The sequence below is a fragment of the Amborella trichopoda genome, chromosome 1 (genome assembly GCF_054954075.1).
Source record: "Amborella trichopoda isolate Santa Cruz 75 chromosome 1, AtrichopodaSantaCruz75HAP2 v2.0, whole genome shotgun sequence".
Lineage (NCBI taxonomy): Eukaryota > Viridiplantae > Streptophyta > Magnoliopsida > Amborellales > Amborellaceae > Amborella > Amborella trichopoda.
In genome coordinates, this window is record NC_142336.1 from 13933570 (window position 1) to 13953908 (window position 20339).

Below are 20339 nucleotides of genomic sequence, written 5' to 3' on the forward strand. Positions count from 1 at the left end.
AATACATGTTTAGCCTTCATAAATCATTTTACTGCATTCACCTTTAATTTCCTACCAAGTCAAGTTCATGGCCACAAAAACAAATCATATATACCATTTTGTAATTTTATCCAAAATAAAGCACGACTAAATAATGTCTATTAAAGCCTTGACAAAATACTTCCTTTTTGGCAATTATGGAGAATTTATCAAGAGATCATCAGCACATGTAAAACATCATATTATAGACATTATTGAATGAGCCATCAAGACCGAGTTCCACCATAACTCTCTCTTTGTACTTACATATTTGAATGAGCTACACACATCTCTCGTATTTCATCCTTAGGGCTCAAAGCCCTTGATCAAATTACATCTCCATGTGTATTACTACCTTAAGTAGTTCATACTCAAGCATAATGAGGCAAAAAAATACAGGGTATTCAAAACCAGCACTTTCAAATTTGTTAGCACTTATCACTTAATATCCATACACTCCATACATATTCATAAAACAATTAGCCAAAATATAACCAAAGCACATTAAACAAAGTTATTGAATCCTCTTTCCCTATATGACCTTACCATATAATGCGGGAATATTTCATACCTCAAAACCATGTAGTGTGGTACCTGGGCTTTCTTGATTCATCGCTTTTACTTGTTTGACAAGTTTTTATGATCTTGGAAGTGTACACAACTGATGGAGAATATATTGGTTGTTGGTTTCACATGTCACGAAGTGTCCATCTCTTCGGTACTTGGATTCTCCTGTCTTACTCCGTGAAAAAAATATCTTATTCATCCCATTATTTCAAATATCACAATTTTACCACTGATCGTTAGCGTTTCTCTGCTACCACCAAGTCTCTCTATATATTCCTTCATTTCGAAGAAACGAAGATGTTTTTATAGGTATTGTGTTTTTTCTTCTTTCTGTTATTCTCAGATCGAATGCTCTTCACATAGAGTGTCATATCTTGTCAACTCTGTATTACCTATCTCTGAAGGTTTATTATAATAAACCATACTCATAGCACACTATAAAACCTTTTTAAATGAGACCTAAAAAAAGGTTTTCATAATTAGGAATCCAAAGATGTGTCTTAACATGCCACATGTTTTTAATTTACTGCATAATAAAACTTGAGCATCTCATGATAAAAATATGATATCTCTCAACTCATAAAGAGTAATATTCGAATCCTTTTGAGTATTGAAATAGACTCAAAAGAAATATAAAATAGTGCTCAGTTCCATCCCTAAATCATACAATTTAATGAATATTCATTTTAGTGACATTTAAGTCACAATGTAATTTTTTTAGTTGAAAATCAGGTTGAGCACCTCTTAATAAAAAAATTGTTTCTCTCAATTATCAAAGAATTTCTTCTTGAAATCTTTTGTATTGAAAACTAGACTCAAAACAAAATCATAACATCATAGTTTGAATCCCAAATAATACTTTTCTTTAGAGAAATTAATAAGTGACATTTACATCATAAAATAAATCATACTGCAGAATTTCAGGATGAACACTATCTAGTAAAATTGTCTTTTCTCTCTACCATCATGGAGTTTCCCTTTCACACCAATTTTGTTTGAAATTAAACAGATAATAGTAACACATATATTTTCACAAGCCTTATATCACTCTGTTAAATAGGCTTGATAAATATAGTTATTCATGTCTTCAATAAAGGACATACCAAATTACAGAAAATTCAGGATGGCCTGTTTTCAATATAAAATTTTTATTCTTCTCTTCCCATAGATATTTCTCTCTCAAATAAATTTTGTTACAAATTAGACTCAAAATGGAAGTCTAAAAACTTAGTGTGAACCATAAAACATCTATTAAAAATAGAAATTAAATCTTAACTTCCAAGTCATGAAAATAATTTTCGTTGTAGAAAACAGCACTTGCGCATCCTTCAATAAATTGATCATATCTTTCAAACCACAAGAACTTTCTTGATGAAACCTTGTTTTTTTTTTGAAAGTAGACTCAATTTTATGAGTCAGTCCAATTTCAGCTAGAAATAAAATTATATGATTGGTAAGAAAAATCAAGGAACTCAATGGACAGTTCTTGAATTTTGCATGGTCAGAACTGACACCCTTCATTGTTGAGTCCAAAACTCTCAATTCCTATAAGATCTCCCACTGAAATTTGTAAGTAAATCCTACTCTTAAATACATAAAATGTCACTGAAGTATGTAATGGAAAAATACCTCATTATATTCTTCATATCTCTACTCCAAAATAACCCAGAATACTCATTATGCAGAGTGCCTTTTCGGTGTTGGATGTCAATAATTCTTAGCTGTCGGTGTATTTCTTGACCACAAAGGTCATTATCTTTCTTATATCTCATTCCCAAGTTTGATCTAAACTCAATAAATAGAAAATACAACTAATGACATCAAGTATCAATAGCTCTGGTTCTAATGAAAAAAAGACCTATGTGATCATTTACTGATGAATACCTTTTTTTTCTTTTTTTCCACCCCTTTTTTTTGCAAAAGATCACTTACATGTGGTATTTATTATGATACGATAAAATTCAAAATAAAATCAATAAAAAGATTTTAGAATATTATTTGAATATTTAAACAATTCTAAAATAAATATCTTTAATTTTATAAATCCAAAAATTATAAATAAAATATTCAGGGGTTCAAAAAAATACAAATAATAATATTTAATTAATTTATATCATAAAAAAAATACAATTAAATTAATTTGATGGGAAAATGATCCATATAGTTTAGGAATCAACAATCATGGGGCACTCCATTTTCAACTATGGACTACAGATCACACTTGCTTTATCAGACCGACCTAGTATTTCCCATGACCCACAGTCCAAGTAGGGGCTCATTAGTGGGTCACCAAAGTACGGCCGATGAGCCAAGTGATCGCAATCCCAATATGTGGATTTCAGGTCCTCCGTTATAGACAAGTTAAGGTCACCAAGACCTTATTCGACTACAACTCTATGACGCATAGGGGTATCTCTCGCACATGCATGCGTTTCACTCTAAAAGTGGATTTCTGGCTTTTCCGAACGATCTATCGATATGCATGCCGTGTGATGGTACATGGATGAGGTTTTAGCCATTGTCTCTTTAGGCGACCATCACATACAAGGGTCACACAGTCCCTCGGCTCACTCATCCGAGCATATTCTTTGACCTCATCAAGGGCTAACCCATAAACCCTCATCGATTTGTTCTTCATGCCCAGGTAACATGGGTTTTTCCTAACCGACTGGCCTAGATCGTTAAGCACAGATCGGTGTCAGCAAACCATCGTTTGCATAGTATGGTACACAAGGGACCACACTCCCGATGAGTTCATGTTCCACTATATCATTTCATTTTACAAGCGCTTATAAGGTCTTTAAAGGCCACATAAACCCAACAAAAGGATCACTCGTTGTTTTAGACTGTTTGGACCCGCGAACAACCCATCAAAGTTCATGGATGTACAAGCCTAGACCTGTCAGAGCAAGCCAGAAAATAAAAATGTATTTTTTTTGTTGATAATTTTAACTTTTAAAATAAAAATGTATTGACTGCATAAGTTTGATACAATTGGCTGAACCACAACTAGTTCTCACATATGGGTGATTTACTAATAAAAGTAACTTATAAACATTTGAGTTTCAATCATTTTTTATTTTGGGAAATATGCATCGTCATGCAAAGCCCCTTGATGGAATTTATTTCATAAAAATATTTTGAATGTGTGAGTTTAGATTAAGATTGGATGAATGCTGACTAATTCTTACCATATAGATGATTAAATAGCAAAACAACTTGTGTACAATTAAATCAGTTCATCCTTAATTTTGGTGTTAAACAGTTAAGGGAGTCTTGTGTGGTCATGTAATGTATGGTTAGAATACAAGGCTTTTACCATAAAGAATAGAGAGTTAGAATGATTGAATGGATTGCGATGGGCTGGTGGAGATTACAAATTTAGTGCATATGGTCTAGAAGTTGGAATAGAGAAAGTGGACAATGAGGAGGTGGAGGTCTATGAATGGTCCTAGGAGCATTATTCAACTATAAGAGACCCTAGGAGCATAGTCTTTTTTCGTCAAGACATACTGCAGCAAATTATTTAACAATTCTTCAGGTAAGGAACATACACAAGCCCATGTGTCTATTGTGGAATTCCCTTTGAAGGCCTAAAGCCTTGAAAGTCCTAACTCTTTCCTTGCATCAAATTGATGAAACTTATTTTCAAAACTTCAGCTCGCTATAGGGTCAAATACCATGCTTCAAACTAAATTTCGGAGTTTATTTTGCTTTGTTTATAATTGCTTTTGGACCTCCTAATTAATCAAGTGATAAGGAAATATATGAAATTGATATTGTTTTCACATGAAATATAGTTTTGTTGTTGGACTTATCAGGTCGCCTCCTGTTAAGATGAAATTTTTGATAGATCTTTAAACTACTGAGCTAATTGAAGTTCAATTAGAGAAAAACCAGAACGAGAGAGAGAGAGAGAGAAAGCAATTTCCTTCTGGTGATTCCCCAGGTTTAATGGGTGCTTGATTTGGTTGCAATGATCTTTGCAATAGTCACTATGTAATTTTTCAGGACAATGTCTTCGTGTTTATGGTTTTCTTGGGTTCATATCTATGTCTTATGCACAATTCCTCTAATTTTTATTCACCTTGTTAAAAAATTAAATAATGCAACCACACAAATGCTGTGTTTCTTGTTATTTCTTTCAGTAGAGAATTGAAGTGATATGCTTTTAAGGAGATTCCTTTAAAATCAAAGTTGAACTTGCTGAGTTAGATTGTCTTTTCATCTGTGTTGTGTGCTGAAGACTTGGTGATTCCTCAGATTTAGAAATCCATAGGATGCTTGAGTTGGTTGGAATGATCGGTGTAGTTCAGGACAATATCTTTGTGTTTATCATTTTCTTGGACTCATGCCTATGTCTTATGAACCATTTCTCTTATTTTTTATGGGCCTAGGAAAAAAAAAAGAAAATTAAATAATGCAACCAAGAAAATGTTGTGTTGCTTGTTAATTCTTTCAGTAGATTCCTGCTACTTTTATTTGCAGATTGGTGAGTGTGATTCAAATAGTTATAAGACATGAGTTTTGAAGTGATATGCTATTACAGTGTTTCCTCAACAATCAAAGGTGAACTATCTACATGGAATGTTTTAAGATGCATGGTTATTACTAAGCCAGAGAAAAAAAGAAAGAAAAAAGAAAAGTTATTCAGGAATTCAACAATCCTTTATAAATTGAAATCTTGCTTCTAATTGAATCTGTGATTGCAATTGAATCTGTGATTGCAATTGAATCTGTGATTGCAATTGCTCATATTTTCTTTGGATTATGAAACCTTTGAACTTCATGTTCGATCTGTTAATTGGGTTTGCGCATTCAGTTTTGCAAAAGCCCATGTGAGGCTTTTTATAGAGGCTAGTTGTTAGGTTTGTTTGTCAACTTCTATGAGTTTTTATCTCAAGGATTATAATGAAGAATCTAGTGGTGACAGTTTAACTCATGGTTGAAGGAAACCATCGAAGAGGTCCATGCTTCTCTCTGCCCTGACAGCCCAGCTCCCACTGTTTTAACAAAGGCCTTTAATCATCTTTTTCATATTTTCTGAGAGCTTTGGTTATGATACAAGTTATGAGCATTGCGGACAGCAAATAAGGCCATCTGTATGGAAGTTAGTGATGAAAGTATTAGTTTTAGTAAATGATCTTATTTGAATTGTCATTGTTGTTGTAAGTCATCTATTCAACGGGGCTTGTGTGGAACTTATGCGTTTTAAGTTGTTTCATCACATTTCTAGGCAATGGTTTGCATTAAAATTACTAAGGGATGAGTGGTAAAATTGGAGAATAATTTGAGATGTGTTTTCATATGCGAAAGGAGTTTGGGCTTTAAGATGGCATTTCATGAGCTGGTCTTAAATTTAATGGAGCTTCTGCTAGTTTCCACCAGTTGCACATCTAATTCTTCAACTAGGTGGACTCTCTACTTAAAATCCAATCACTATCCCTAATTTTGAGGTGAAGCAACATCATAGTACATGCTTTAGAGGGCCTTTCTTTGAACACAAACCTTCATTTAAAACTAACACCGCAACTAGGTCATTAGTATTGAATTTAGTTCAACAACAATGGCCGAGACCTAACAGTAACCTACTGTAGAGATGATTTAATATCATCTCTTAGGAGTTTTGAATTTAGTTCATTTTTATTTTGTGAAATGAGCCAGTATCAGTTAGAGCCGCTTGATTGCTAATGCCACTAGAAAGACCATCTTGAGCAGTGGTTGGAGCCTTGCAGGCATGACAATCTTCATAATGGGGCAATGGACAAATCAAGGTCAGTGATATTCATGTGTGAAATGGGAAATGGAATTGATTTTTTGGGTTCGAGAGTCTTGAGTGGCGAGGAAAGCCTTTAATTAAAATGTGCATATTTGCTATTTGGTTTGAAGAAGCAAACATATGAGCTAGGATTTCGTGTTCAGGAAAGGCGAAATATGTTTGTGCAGGATACATATTTTGAGTAGGGGATATATTCGTTTGCAGTATGCTGCATAAATTTGGGCATTAAATGAATATTTATTTAAAAAAAATTTCACTGAAACATTTGTCCTAGTAGATGTGTTCTTAACAACCTTCGCTATGTATCAAGTTGTGGGTAATGGAGCCTCAAAGAGCTTGTTCTTCTGGACTGTGCTTCTACCCATTATTTAGTAAACCTTGGAGGAGGCATGCCAAGTCCATTTGGGCAAATATGGGGCCCTTTCCAGGCCCATTGTTGGGCCTTAACAATCCTACTCCTGCATGCTTATTGCATCCCTATGAAAACTAGGTTTGGTTGTGCATAGTTAAGTTCTTTTCTAGAAGATTTGCTCTCCTGGAGAATGATCATAGTTCCCACTAAATTTTCAGAGTTCATTATTTTCTTTTCTTTAGAATGAATTTCACTCACTTGTTATGATATAAAGAAGTAAATCTATGACACCGATTTCTAGTTTCATGTGAAGTTTTTCGACGTACTTATGATATAAAGAAGTAAATCTATGACACCGATTTCTAGTTTCATTTGAAGTTTTTCGACGTGCTTAGACTGTGAACTTTTTTTTTTTTCTATTTGAAAGGGTGGTTGAAGTCCTGCACATGCATTTAGCAGCTAAAAGATTGCATATATTTCACTATTTGTGTAACAGTCACCGATTCTCAAATAAACTCACTCAGAAAAGGGCCTTTTTAAAAAAATTAATGATGAATTCGTCAATGTACGGAAACTCAATGAGCCTAACTTGGACTCGCCTAAGTTATTCGGACTTGGCAGGCTGCTGAGAATGGAATCTAACACATCGGAAACAGCCGAGTCTAATTTGTTTCTAATATTAATTTTGTTTGGACTCAGCCATAGCTTGTAATTGACTCACTTGTGTATGCTAAACCTCACTTGGGCTCGAGACTCTAGCGAGTTACCACCAAATTTTTTGTTACTATTTTTGGTTTGGAATAGGTTGAGACTCTATCAAGACATCGCCTGGCTTGATGCCAATATTTTATATTAGTAGTGTTTCGATTTGGCCAAGCCTTTGACCGACGTGGCGACCTGTTTCCTTGTTTCTTAACACTTTCAGGTATGGAGGATCTGATATTCAACACAACCACACATGCACAAAGTGCATCCTGTGACATGAATGACTTTGTGCATACTTGTGACATGAATGACTTTGTGCATACTTGTGAGATGAATGACGTTTATTTGGCCCATTTCTCTCTTTTTTTCTATTCTGTATGTGGTCTTTTTTCGTTTTACTTGAGGAATGTATTTTTCTTGGTACATATGATTGAATCGGTGTCAACACTTTATTGCAGTATGTCCAAATTTTTTACAAATTTGACACTTTTTTTGGGGTGTGTGAGCTGATTGCTCTATTTGTGAATCTTGTTGGAACCTTTGATTTATGTGTCGCATAGGTGTATCACCACTTTCTTGGTTTGTCGAAAGCACACCACGTCCCTCGTTCTTGTTCTGGCATGTTTGAGCAAATCCATGGCCCCGAGAATTAAAAAATTGTTGACCACCAAAGTTTTGTCTGCCTCTACCTCTGTAATTTCTAGTACCTCTGTTAAGTCCAAAATTTCTCTGTTGTCCAACAAATGCCATATTCTGATTTCGATATGAGTGTCAAATACTCTTGAATCTGCTTATCTATTTTGATAGGGTCGAATTCTCTTTCTTGCAGAGTTAGAATTACTAGGTAAATTGGAACTCCCTAGCTTGAGAATTACCTGCATAGGCATTCTTCAGAACTTTCCATACTTTTGCAGAAGTTTTAAAGCCAATCACAAGACTGAGAAACTCTTCTGACAGTGTCCCTGTAATCCAAGCTTTAAGAAACCAGTCAGACTTTAGCCATAATTTGTAGTCTGCGTTTCGATTTCACTCTTACCATCAGGAGAGGTTAAAAAATGAATGAGAAGTTCACCTTTGGCCTCAGTGCAAAAAAGTCTTAGATCTGATGTAGCCTTCCCCTCTCCCCCAATCCCAAATTGACACTATATATTCAACAACGGTCTTTCTAATGCAATGAAGAGAATGATTACGATTAGAAAAATGAACTCAAAAAAAGAAGAAGGAGAAGAGTGATTTACATATAGCCCTTAAAACTTGAGGTAAAATACAAAATACTCCACTTATATGCAGAAATTACAAAGAAGGTCGTTTAACCTATTTTTTTCAAAATTGCCCTTCGATTAACTCTAAATTTTGATTTTTTATAGTTTTATTTTTTATTATTTTTATTATTTTTCATTAGTAGGACAGTGTACTGCCCTACTAACGAAAAAACTAAAAAAAAATAAAAAAAAAATCAAAATTCAAGATGACTAAGGGGCAATTTTGGAATTTTTTTTTTAAAAGTAGGTTAACCGACCTTCTTTGTAATTTTTTCAATAAGCAGAGCATTTTGTATTTTATCTAAAATTTTAAAATCCGTGTGTAAATCACTCAAAAAAAAAAAAGAAGAAAATAACACGTGTATTGTTCCGAGAGTTGGAATGACTACCGGCGCATGGAAAGTGAGGTGCATAAGTAGGGGAAAACCATGATCTGAGCATGTGTGTTTCAAAAGGCAAGAACATAGTGATACGTTTCTTGGTTCATGATATATGTGAGGGTATACGCATAGATAAGGATTTTACTTACACATGTAGAGCTGTAGACAGTATGCACATCTAAAAACACATGCATGCATCCAAATTATACATCCATGCAAGACACAAATACATGAAAGCACATGTTACTGTGCAAAGATTGGATAAATTTGGAATGTTTGTATTACAGTTGATCTCTCATGCATGTAGTTTACATGAAAGAATCATATCACCATGATAGATTTATAAATGGAGAGAAATGATCAAAATGGCTACGGTGGGTTATGTACAACATCATTCATGGACCTCAATCATTTGATTAGATTAATCCATATTGAAACTGGAAATTGATAAACCTTGTTATTAGAAATGAATCTTCCTAACTTATATAGACAACCTATTTTCCAACTTAAGAAATTCTAGTAAACCAAAAATTCAACCATCAAATTTTTTATGTCAAATTTACCATCCTAGACACCCTGAGCCTACGAAATATAGGAAACAAACCCTTACACATCCACAAGTTTGAAGACCAACATCCTAAAGTCCCAAGTCCTCTGTACGACTCAAAAATAACTGAAATTGTACCAAACGTGATTCCAAATTATAAAAATTGTAAGCTTTTCAACTGTTCAAGAATTGCTCAAATCCAATATATACTTTGGAAGTTATGATCCGAACAAGATTGTTTCCAAAATTTTATTTTGGTCTATGTGAGAGCTGTATTACCATGTGCGCTTGTTGGTAGAGTACGCACTGCGAATTTAGTAAATACACATGCGGGTTTGGTACTCACGCAAAGCCAATCTTCACCCAGAATTTCCAGGAAATCAGCGAGCTTTATTAATACCCATCATGTTCATCTATCATGCAAAGCCATTTTATTCAAGATTTTCCATAAACCATCTTGAGTATTAGCTTTAGTAATACCACTAGTTGAAAAGTTGGCCGACTTTTAAAAAATCGGTTGACTAACTCAGCACTGGCCGAGCGTGAGTATGCCCGATTTCATAGGCCATGTATTGAAAAATTTTCTTATAATGCATTAATCAACCGATTTACTATAAAAATAGGCCAATTTATATAGTAATTAACCGATTATGTACTAATCGGCGATTTATTGAAAAAATCTATACTAACCTCTCTCTCTTGGGTTCGTGCAACATGCCCCAACTCTTTCTCTCTGTGGTCTTATAAGAGCTTTATAAATTATATTATTTTTATAGATGTTCTTTAAATAAAATAAAAAATGTCAAGAAATTTGAATGGTACAAGTGGAAACCTCTAGTATTTTGGGATATCATCTACAAATGGCTTAAAAAGCAACTTTCAGTCCAATTACATAATCACATAAGATACTAGAAGCTTTTTTTGGTAAACTATAATAACCTTACGTTTTAGGGGCACTCTATTTATACAGTAAAAGCTGGTGAATTCACAAGGCAGTCTTTTTCATTTAGGGGCACTCTATCTATGCAATAAAAGCAGGTGAATTCATTCATAAAAGCAGGTGAATTCACTAGGCAGTCTTTTTCATATTCTATCTATGCAGTAAAAAGCATGTCAATTCACAAGGCAATCTTTTTCATGCATCAAAACAATTGCTCGTGACTTTGGATTCCTATTAGGCACTCGACTATTCGAGGCGGTGAGTGCTAATATGAAAGAAACTGGAACCGAGACTCAATAGAATAAAAGTGGGTTGATGAATCAAGAAAATGCTTCTCAAAGACTCCATAAAGTCCCAAATGTGTGACCATCGTACACGCGGAGTAATACAATTGCTCTTGACGTTAGATTCCTATTAAGCACTCGACTATTCGAGAGGTGAGGTGATAAGTGCTAATATGAAAGAAACTAAAACCGAGACTCGATAGTGGGTTGATGAATTAAGAAAATGCTGTTCAAAGACTCTATAAAGTCCCAAATCAATATTACATTGCACATCAATTGATAACTTTGTCATTGATAAATTATCCAGTACGTTGTCTAAATATAAAATGATGACTTTAATATTGATGAATTCTCCAATATCTAAATATAAAATGAAGAACTGTATGGCACAACCTGTACCCAATATTGAAAAAAAAAAATGACGTGGTCCTTCCAAAGTTTCAAATCTACATCATGTAACTTTCCATAAAAAAATTATTTGAATGTCTTCAATTATTTGGAGGTAATTTTTGTGTTTTCCTTTTCCTCAAAGAAAATAACCCTTTAGGCTCCTCTTCCTTGGACAAATGTGTAAATTCGTTTCAAATGAGATTCTATATTTTTATAACAGCAGAGTACAACATATCACCATATTGGTGTTGAACCAAATCATATACATACCTGCATATAAGACAACAATTGAAGTATTAATAAGCATCAAGACATTTACTCTAAATTATGAGGAACATTGTCACTGGGCTATGAAGAACTAAATTTCAACACACTTCTTTTTTCCACACGCAGTGCGACAACTTAGTGAACATTGGCAATTCAGCTCTACAAATATAATGGTGTATATAATATATTGGAAAATTGTTTCATGCAGGCTCGATCACATTTCTACAATATGTGGTCCAGAGTAAAAGTGTAACTAACAATCTAAATGTTTTCTTAATATATTTATTATTTTTAGTTTTCAAAACTTTATTATTTTTCACATTCATGATTTCCATGTTAAAGATTATATATTCTCTAAAACTTAACATCAAATTATATTTAAAAAATATATTTATTGAGCATAGAAGCCATATCCTAATATATTTAAACTGTTTTTTGAATCTTCTTAAATCATCTCTTAATTAATCATCCCCAGGCACACACGTTCAACATAAACTTGCCATGAAGCTCATCAAGAAACTCATCAAGACTAGTCTATTAACCACAAAAGAAAAGTATCAAACACAACCATTGAATGCATCAGTTAGAGTTATCAAATATGCTCTAATTAATTTGGCAACTAAGATTCTTGCATGCTACTATGATGATAATAACGAAACTCATGAAAACATTATAGAAACAAATACAAAGAAAAAACTGGAAAAGATTAAGATGGACAAAATATCAAACATAAAAACAAACAAATTAGACATTCATTCTTATTAAAGAACTTACCGCTGTAATATCGAACGACCAGCCCTAGTCTCATTCGAACTATAAATGTAAGTATGTTCAAGAATCTTCCATATGGGTCCTGCTTCATTTAAATCCATCTAGAATAAAGTTTGAAAGCAATGGGAGGAAAAAAATGATTCTTCTTTAAGAAAAGTACAAATCACAATAAACGCAGGCTTGTTTGGTTGTATGTGAGAAAATTAGTTTGATTACGATGGGTGTTTCAACATAGAAGGCCTTTGATTATGAAAAGCTAAATACTTAAATAAAAGAAATATAATCTTTCATTTAAATTTTTTTTTTAAAAAAAATCTCAAAAAAAACAGAGAACAATTATATTTAACGTTATTACAGAATTACCATGAAGTTTCAGTTATTACTTGTATACCCAGTTTTTCAACTTCCTAACTTCTTTTTTTTTAAAAAGACAGAATTATCCTTTTCGGTTTCTGAAACTTCCTAACATTATAATTTCCATTATAATTGATTGTGGTTACCGATATCAGTTTGGGGCCAATATGAATTTCTATGGAGTAAATTCCTTAACCATTGAGCTTCTTCACAAGTAGAATCTAGAGCATGAATTCCAATTTTATAGTGGATCATGAAATACACAGTTGTTTCTTTAGCCCCTTGATACTGCTCCACTGTTGTGTGCGGAAGCTTTAAATCCGATAGGTTGATTTTTGGCAAATAAAGTACGAGACAAAGAATTGATAAAAAAACAAGCACCAAGTAACAAGCAACAAGCAACAAGCAACAAAAATAAACCAAGAAATAAATAATAGAAAAAAAAACACCAGGATTAACGTGGTTCGTCACAAATGTGATTACATCTACTGGTGAAAAAGGTCGATGTTTTTAACTAAATCAAAGAAAAAAAATTACAAGGCAACTTACTTGAGAGAACTAGAGATTCAATCTTCTACAAAGCCTGAGAGAACCAAAGATTCAATCTCCTACAAAGCTTTCTTCTCTATAATTTTCCCTCTTTGCAAAAACGCCCCAAAGTTTCCTTCTATTTTTCTGGTTTTTTTTCTCTCTCAATAACCCATTATATAGAAAAAGCAAACCCCAAGAAAGATGGTACATGGGATTCTATCATTTCCTATAAAGTTAGAAAACTTAACGTTATCTCTATCTACTTGCGGACCTAAGGCTCCATCTTAATCTAAATAGGACTTATCTATAAACTTAGATCCTAAATAATAGGCTTATTAGAAAAATGAAAAGTCACATGCAAAAAAAGAGACAAGATTTACGTGGTTCGACAATGGCATACATCCACAGTGAACATTGCATTCTTTGTTCTGTCATGGGAAAAGTACATAGCCTCAAGACAGATAATATATAGAAGAAAGGAGCAACATTTACATCCCATAAAAATCTGATCATATCCCATGATATATATTAACCGTCCGAAAATAAAAACCTTCAACAAGTAAACCACTGTAGAACAGATTGGCAATGAGGTGGTGACAGGGTGGCAACACATTTTCAACACTCTTTCTCAAGTTGGTGCGAAGATATCAATAGAGCCCAACTTGGTAATAATTTGCAGGAACCTTAACTTTGAGTCTGCCTTTGTAAATATGTTGGCAAGCTGGTCTTCACTTCGAATATAAGGGGTGCTGATTATTTTATCTTGAACCTTTTCACGTACAAAATGACAATCGATTTCAATGTGTTTGGTTCTCTCATGAAAAACATGATTAGTAGCAATATGAATAGCAGAACGATTATCACAAAACATTTCAATTGGTTATTTAATTTGAAAAACCATGTCTTGAAGAAGAGACTTTATCTAGACAATTTCACTAGTTCTAGATGTCATAGCTCGATATTCAAATTCCGCACTTGATCTGGCAACCACATACTTCTTTTTACTTTTCCATGTAACAAGATTGCCTCCTACCATCATACAATAGCCTGTTGTAGACCATCTATCATTCTAATTTCCTGCAAAATCTGCATCAGTATAGCCCATAATATTGACATGAATTATTTTTCATCCAAATTCCTCTTCTCTGAAAACCCTTTAAAAATCTTATAATTCTTTCAACGACTTCAAGGTGATTTGTTCTAGGAGCATGCATATTTTGGGTGACAACTCCTACAATATGATATATATCAGAACGAATTATAGTCCAATATATTAATTTGCCTGCCAATCTTTGATATCTTCCTATATCCTCAATATATTTTCCATTAGAGGAGTTAATCTTACTGTTTATCTCGAGGGGAGTTTCAATTGGTTTCACTCCAAATTTTCAAGTTTCTTTTAATAGATCCAAGGCATACTTTCGTTGAGACAAAAATATTCTCTTTTTAGAATAGGCAACTTCAATCCCTATGAAATATTTCAATTTTTCAAGATCCTTAATATCATTTTTTTTTGTGAAAGTAAGCCTTTAAGTTCGAAATTCCTTCTTCATCACTTCCCATGATAACAATGTCATCAACATAAATCAACATAATAATAACTCCCTTCAAATTTTTTTTACAAAAATGGAGAAGTCAACATAGCTTCTCTTAAATCCTACTTTAAATAGAGCATCATTCAACTTAGCATGCCAAGCCTGGGGAGATTGTTTTAATCCATATAGAGTCATTTTTAATTTGCATACAATTCTAGGCTTTCCTTCTATGAGATGTCCTGAAGGAAGATTCATGTAGACATCTTCTTTTAGATCTTTATGTAGGAAGGCATTTTTAACATCTATTTGATAAAGATCCCAACCATATGATTAACGGCAATGGATATAAGGATTCAAATGGTTCCCATTTTGGCAACAAGAGCAAAAGTGTGACACACCAAGTTTTCTAAAATTCATAAGATGCGACAAACTATTATTATACTATCTATATATAGAACAAATTTAAAATTTCTACTAGTATATTGGCACTAAAACAAGAATTTTCCATTTCTTTTAATCTATACAAAATCTACCCACAACCGATATTAACATGAAGAGCTAGATATAAACATCTCTTGATAGAACAAGAATTTCAATGGTGCATTTGATCAAAAGTTACAAGGGGAAGGTCAATCATGTTTACAAATTCTTCAAAGATGGTCCTGCTGCATTCGAACAATGAGACTACAATTACCCTGAAAAAATATTTACGATAGTTTGATGAGTTTGGCTACTTAGTAAGTGATCATCATGGTCCTAAATATAATCATGGTGAAAAGATATAAACATTTTCTAAAAAAGATGTCTATAGAAACAATACGAGGAAAAGTATTTATGGAGAACAATTTCATTTTCAGAAATACACAATTAAACAATCCAAATGATTGAAATGCATAATAAACACTTTAACATAAATGCATCATTCAAAGATTTCACAAAGTAGCCTACTAACGTCCCAAGTAGTTCACCTATATACCCTACTAGCTTCCTGATGGGTCTACTTAATCCCTACCGACATCCCGGATAGGTCCACTTAATCCCTGCATGTCTATTCATACCTCACCAATGTAATGGATGAGTCCACTTAATCCCTTCCGACGTACCGGATAGGCCCACTTATACCTCACCGGCGAATCAGATGAATCCACTTAATCCCTACCGACATCCCAAATAGGTCCACTTGTATTTAAATTATCTCTGAAACTCTTTAAACATTAGACAACGTCATATATTCAAAATATACTTGAAATCCTTAACATGAATTCACTTGAATCAATTTATAACAATCACTTTCATTGAAATATCTGTAAGTAACCAGTCAAACATTTCGACAATAATTTCTGAAAGGCAACAATTCTGAAGGACATTCAAGCAGTCCATTATCAATAGAAGAGCTTTAAAGAAAATCTGAAGTTAAACACGGAAATATCACAAATTTATGGAAATGCAATTACGCAAATAATTGTTTTATAGGAATGGGTACAACTTATAATATCTGAAATTCACAGACGGACAAAAAAACAATTAAATACAAAAATACGTAAATCTTACATTATTGATAATATTACAATTTTTATTGAAAGTGCAAGTAACCAAAATTCATAACAGCAACTGGAATATCATAATTTTGCTAAAGCAAACTATTTTTCAGGATAATGAGATCACTTATATGTAAAACTTATAGTGTCTAAAATTCTTAACAGACAAAAATATCACAATTTTAATAAAAGATTATTTTTCGAGATAATAAGGTCACTTTCCTTTATGTATCACTTTGAGATGAGAGAAAAATTAAAAATACTTAATTTTAAATATGACATAGATTATTTATCACCTCGCATCACTGAGGCCAAAAAGCATTTTTGGCTCCGAACTTGCTCTTGCGTGGACAAAATTTAAAAATTCATCATTAACTGCATGATGCCGTAAGATAGTCATCAAACGTCCATGCTTCACATAGATGTTCCTTGTCCTTTGGAACCCTTGTCGCCCAATTGAAAGAAGCTTCAGTGACAGATTGCGAACGCCACACCACAAATCGGCGAGTCGCAACGGATTCGATTGAGTCAACTCGGGAATCGAGCACTCCATGTCGATTCTTCTACAAAACTGGGAATCATCCGATCCTAAAAAGGAATCGACAGTGAATCACCTCTATTACGTCATAAATCGCGATTCCAATCGTCCGATTCTAGAAGAGAATCTACGATTTTGAACAGTTAATCGCCCTTATTAGGTTATAAATCGCCATTCACCTTCTACACTTTCTCCAATTCTTGGATGTGGGACTTACGCTAAGCCATATTATATTGAAAATTCATACAATATAGGTAATTATTGTACAAAATTCTTTAGCACATGAAGGGTTGCCGTGGTTAGCAGTAGTGGTTCTTATGCGTGATGTCCCAAGTTTAAATTCTAGTTGGGACGTTATTATGCAAAATTCACTTTTTGTCTTCCAAAAAAAGTTTTTTAAAAAATAATATCATATAAGAAAAAAGAAAGATAGGTTTTTACTTTTGTCTTAAAAATAAAACTAAAATTTATCTTCATAATATATATATATATATATATATATATATATATATAATAATAATAATAATAATATCATAAATTTTTTTTAAAAAGATAATATCATAAAAAAAAAAAGAAGATAAGTTTTTACTTTTGTCTTAAAAAAAAAACTAAAATGAAGAAAATAATATGATAAAAGAAATAAAGAAAATAAAAAGTAATACAACATGGTACGATTTAACATAAATTTATGAATATTAATTTTAAGATATGATTCATACACATTTGAAATATTTCTTTGTCTCTAACAATCTCTTCCATTAAATTTATTCTAGAATTCCAAAAAAAAATATTTTTAAAAATTTGAAATGTTATTTCGAAAATTGATGCGCATTCAAATAATTTATATATTGATAATCAAATATTTTATTTACTTATTTCCATTATAAATCTTGTAATGTATTATTTTTCTTACAGTTGTCAATAATACATTTTAAATTAAATAATATTATAAAATATTTTAAATTTGCTATTATTTATATAATAAAATATAAACCAACAATTTTCGTTGTAATATATAATATTATAGTTAGATAGGTTATAATAATTTTGGATTATAGTTAGTTAGGTTTTATTAATTTGGTTCCTTTTTTTTTTAGTGGATTAGGTTTTTCCGTCAATTTGAGATTTTAGTGGCCATTTTTTATCGATTTAATCTATTATTTATTGTAGTCTATGTATGATTATATACTTTATCCATGGTAATTCTATGTTTTTTGTTTTATGTGATACAAATTTAATAGTTAACATAAGTTCATACAGGGAAAGAATATCTTAATTATTCACAACTTGATTAAAAATGAAAGTTAATAATGTAATACCCATATTTCTTATTGGATTCTTAAACAATAACATTTATAATGAATTTTCATAATTTTTTTAGATTTTTTTTAAGAATTAATAAGATCGATTGGACCGATTTCCGATCTAAATCGCCAATTCACCGATTCAAATGAGTTTTTGAGGTGCCCGATCCGTTTTTCAAACCACTACCTGACACCAGGGAAGACTCAAGAGTAAGGCAACTCTCCCGTGAAAAGTGCCAAATAGACAACGGAGAAAACTGGCTATGTGGCTTTGATTGCGTGGGTGACACAAGGGAAGAAGCAGAGAGCAGGCAGCTCTCCCGTGCAAAGTGCGAGAACAACTGAGAAAAATGGCTCCGTGGCTTTGATTGTGTGGGCGACACAAGGGAAGAAGCAGAGAGTAGGCAGCTCTCCCGTGAAAAGTGCAAAGGTGAAGGGAACAGCAACTTTCCCGCTCCTATTAATGAAAAGGTTGCCCAATGTATGAACAGCAGCCAGAGGTAAGATTGCAATGAACTGTGAAGAACTGATATTGGGCTTTTATAGACCAGTTAATCCGTTGACCACATGGTAGGAAGGAGCGCAATGGCAACAACAAATTGTAAAGTTGTGATAGCGATCCGGAAGGGAAAGACATTCAAGACCTGTTTGTTATACGTTGAAATATATATTAAACGAATACTAGAGCCCAAGAAGAGCTCCAAGTTGCAAGGTCTGAATCAACCTCTGGAGCTCGATTTTGAATCGGCGCTCTCAGGAATAGAAGTGCTAGCCCCAACCTTAAAATCAGGCCCATCAAAGAGTGATTTTTGCATAGAAGGGGAAACTCCATTACCAAAACAAAGAGGTCCTTTGCTTAACAACAGCAGGGCCAGTATTAGCTCCAAGGTGAAACACTTTTCGTGGGGGTGGATCTAGGGCATGACTGAATCTTGGGGGAAGTCTAGAAGTGGGTTGCATAGGCTTTTGGGCTTCAAAATTGGGTTGTAAGAAGAGAGGGAAATTGCAGACTGGGTGGAGAGTACAAAGTGCAATTTGTGTCCGTGTGAAAAAAAGACCTATGTAAACAAGATCACTCATAGATGGTCTTATTACAAACAATAAAAATTCTAAAAATAAATAACACATCAATAAAGTAAATCTCAACTACTTGATACTATTCATATAACCTAATACTGTGCTTGATAATATAAAATAAAAGAACAAACAATTAAAGGCAAAGATGTCGGAGAATACTTCAACCGGACTTTTTACACCTCACACCGAGTCACCACATCCAATGACGCGGGATCAACGGTCTAGCTTCAATCTCGAACCGAAAAAGCTAATTTCAACCAAACTAGGTAACCACCCTTAAATCTCTACAAAACCCTAACTCCAAAATAATTAGGCTCAAACCCTAAGTTTCCCAACCGTTAGATTAGATCATGAGAGACAGAGAGTCTCTATGTTGGGGCGTGCCACCTAGGGTTTTTTTAGGAGAGAGAGTAGAGAAAAAAAAATCAGAGAGTACAAAGAGAGGGGTGTGGCCCCTAGGGAAGAGAGAAAGAGTTTATGGGAGAGAGAGTTATGTAGAGTTGGGGGGAGAGCACCCCTATTTATAGTGATAGTTTGCCTCTTTCTTGAAATTGAATATAGACTGTTAATCAATGTGACTTGTGGGGTGAGAGACCTGAGCCATCTATTCTATAGATGGGTCATCAACATTATGGTGCATGAACCATTATCCTCATTTCCTTAAACTATTTTTCCATCAATATATTTAAATAAATTAAATCCATTAAAGATATAGTGCATACCATAAATTGCATATTCAGTCACATATTTTCCATAAAAAAATTTCAATAATATCAAGTCAAGATATTCTTTCAATAATCAAGATAAGATATGGTCAATATTTCCTAATCAAAATTTGACCATATGCTACAAGATATAGTTACCATATTTAATAAACTTGAAGACAAAGCAACAAGAGAAGGTATCCAAGGGTGGGGCGTGCCACCCACGTATTGTATGTGGGGCCCCACTTAATACCCACATTGTAGGCCCAGGTGCACTATGGGCTCCCATATATATTTTTTTAAAATAAATATTTTAAAATTAAACAAAATGAATTTTAAAACATTATAACTTTGTAAATTAATAACTTCATTTTTATAAGTCCAAAAATAATGACTTATAATAATTTAATAATAAAATGAACACCATTAAATTAATATGATGGGAAGTATATCCATATGGTTCAGGAATTTAATCAACGATCTCGGACTACTCCAC